Source organism: Lathyrus oleraceus, chromosome 3 (genome assembly GCF_024323335.1).
Source record: "Lathyrus oleraceus cultivar Zhongwan6 chromosome 3, CAAS_Psat_ZW6_1.0, whole genome shotgun sequence".
Classification (NCBI taxonomy): domain Eukaryota; kingdom Viridiplantae; phylum Streptophyta; class Magnoliopsida; order Fabales; family Fabaceae; genus Lathyrus; species Lathyrus oleraceus.
In genome coordinates this window covers 131,359,008-131,362,127 of record NC_066581.1, presented here as the reverse complement: position 1 = coordinate 131,362,127, position 3,120 = coordinate 131,359,008, and positions in this window count along the sequence as shown.

Sequence of the window (3,120 nt, the reverse complement as noted above, 5' to 3'; positions counted from 1 at the left end):
CATACGAGGGTTTGAGATGAGAAAAGAAGTTACATTAAGAGATCAAAAGGAGAGGCACGACACGCAGGTCGTATTTTAAAACCCAAAACAAAATAAATGATAACTAAGGCCATAACTGATCACCACAAGGCAATAATAATAAACACATTGTTATTATTAAATTTTAATTCCTTTAATGAATTAAAACCAAATTAAATTTCGGCGACCGATCACACTACGCAGAGTTAGCCGGGGTTTCCTTGCGGGGTTGGAGGGGCAGCGCCCCTGTCCAAAATTTTAATGAACAATTCATTTGAAATGGACATTCTTTTGCATGAACACAACCCTTGCGTAGTCACAAAACAGGAACCCCAAAATTTTGACTCTGGGAGTGTGACGACCGTCACAGGCGTGTGACGACCGTCATGGGCGTGTTACGACCGTCACGCATCCAGTTTGTTACGCCTGTTACGCTCGTCACACGAGCTTCACGCGGCCAAACTAATAGGACTTTGAAACAGTCTACGGACCTCTTCCAAAAAGCCCTAAATTCACAACTCCTTGACGGCACAACCCTTGCGCCGTCACCAACCCTAATGCGCCAATTTCAGACCGTCAACCACACCTCGATTGTTGATTCAGTATGATTGATCAACAGGTCATTGCTTTACCATACTAATGTCGGATTCCGAAGCAAATGACCATTAATCGCTCAAAGGAAAACAATCATTTAGTGTTCGAATGAATGAAACAGAAACAATATATCACATATACCGTATTTTGCATTAGGATTACTTATATTATATATAAGTTGATCGGTCTCAATTGCGTAACCTATGGACGATCGATGTATCGCTGCTTCACCATACTAATGTCGGATTCCGAAGCATAGTCAACATCAATCATCCAACTCGTACACTCATGATGCCAAATTTAATTACTCGTTTAATTAATTGATTCATTCTGTCTTTTAATCATATTAATACAGAAAATAAACAGCTATCCGAGTCATGGTTTCATAAGTGGCTCTGATACCACTGAAGGAGAATTGCGGTCCAAAACGCAGCGGAAATTAAAATTTTCTCCTTTATAGATCCTTACGAATGGTCATGATCAGTGATAGAATATTTACCTCTTGTGACGATTGAAACCTTTGGCGCAGATCTCTTGTGACGATCAAAACCTTTGATGCAAATCCACGAAGCGATCACGAACGTTGAACGATGACAACGTCTCTACTCAGTCCACACGAATAGGTTCCTTCAATCTCAGTGCTAGCTGGTACGAATGAAGGCTTTGAGTGAGAGAGAGAGAGAGTGATAGAAAACGAAAATAATGCAACCGCAAAAAATTTTTGCTTCTGCACAAGGGTTCTATTTATAGAACCACTTGTGTGGGCTTCAAGCTAAAAGCCTACTTAAGTGTATTTTGGCCCATATCTTATAATATGCCCAAAATCACTTAAGCTCATGGTACCTTACCATATTTCGTATTCTTCTCAAGTACATCGTACCTTACGATGCTCTATAACTCACTTAAGGGCACCGTACCTTACGGTATTCCTTAGTTACTCTATCTCTCATCAATCCGTCCTTTGTGTGTGACCCTGTAGGTTTTCGTGACGTTGGCAATTATATTAAATCACGCATTTAACATAATAAACAGTGAGCGGTATCTAGCAACACATCACTGCTACCCAAGACACGAAAATGTCATGTGATCTGACAATTCCTTCTGTGATAATAATTATGTGTATAATTACCCTTTTGCCCTTATGTCTATATTGAACACAAGGCATAGACCGTGTCATCCTTGTCCAGTTCAATATTGGGCCCATAGACATTTATCCTGTTATGCAGGATGGGCAAATTCCATCTAGGTCACTCATGTCCCTCAGCATGCTTTGTGGAGTACCCATCAACTGTCTTTATGGTTATCAAGTTACGGACAACGTTGGATCAGCAATAAAGCACTCGACTCTACATCTAGGATCCATAGTGGTTTCAGGTCGAAGAGTAGAATACACTATTATCACCATGAGAATAACTTATGACACCTTGCATAACTTTCTATATAGTATTCTCATAGCGGGTCAATCCGGTATAAATATTACTCCTAATATTCATACCTATGTTTAAGACTTGATAACTCTTTATCCATGATCCATGAGATGTGATCATCAGTCTACAAACATAATAGTCTTAATGCTTTAATGTTATCCCACTTCACACTAAAGCTCGACTACGGATACTTTAGGAATAGTGTCCTTATGTTTAATGTGTTCTCATGATTAAGTCACACTTAATACATTAAACGGACTATCTATTCCAGGGACTTTATTAATCAACCATAATAAAGAGAATGCCTTTTATTATTAATAAATAATTCGATACAAGTACCAAAATGTATTGGCCTCTAGGGCTTACACCAACAGGAGCGAGTAAAAGTATTGAAGTGCTAGATACAGTTTTTGCTCAATCTATGAAGATTATAACACCCAAGCTTCCTTTGGAAAGAGTTTTGAGTTTATCTATTGTTGAGGATACTGAAGGAATTGATGAGAAAGAATCCGAAGTGGTAGCAATGTTAAAGGAACAACCGCCTTGGGTTCGTTCCCGACCGCAACAGTGGGAGGAGCTTCGACCTAAAACATCTTCAGAATCAAAACAAGATATAAAAAGGGGATAAAGTTGAAACAATTACCAGAACATCTCAAATATGTTTTTCTGGACAATGAGGAAAAATGTCCAGCAATCATCAATTCAGGCTTGAGAGAGACCCAAGAAGGAGAGCTAATCAAAGTCCTAAAGAAATACAAGGGTGCTATTGGGTGGGCGATGGACGATTTGAAAGGAATCAGCCCGACAATGTGTATGCACAAGATTTTGATGGAGGATGATCAGAAACCGGTCGTCCAACCTCAAAGAAGATTGAATCCGGCTATGAAAGAAGTTGTTCGCAAGGAGGTTGTGAAACTTTTAGATGCGGGGTTAATTTACCCAATATCTGATAGTTCGTGGGTGAGCCCAGTTCATGTGGTACCAAAGAAGGGAGGGACAACTGTGATAAAAAATGAGAAAAATGAGTTGATCCCCACCCGTACTGTTACAGGATGGAGAGTTTGCATAGACTATAGAAGAC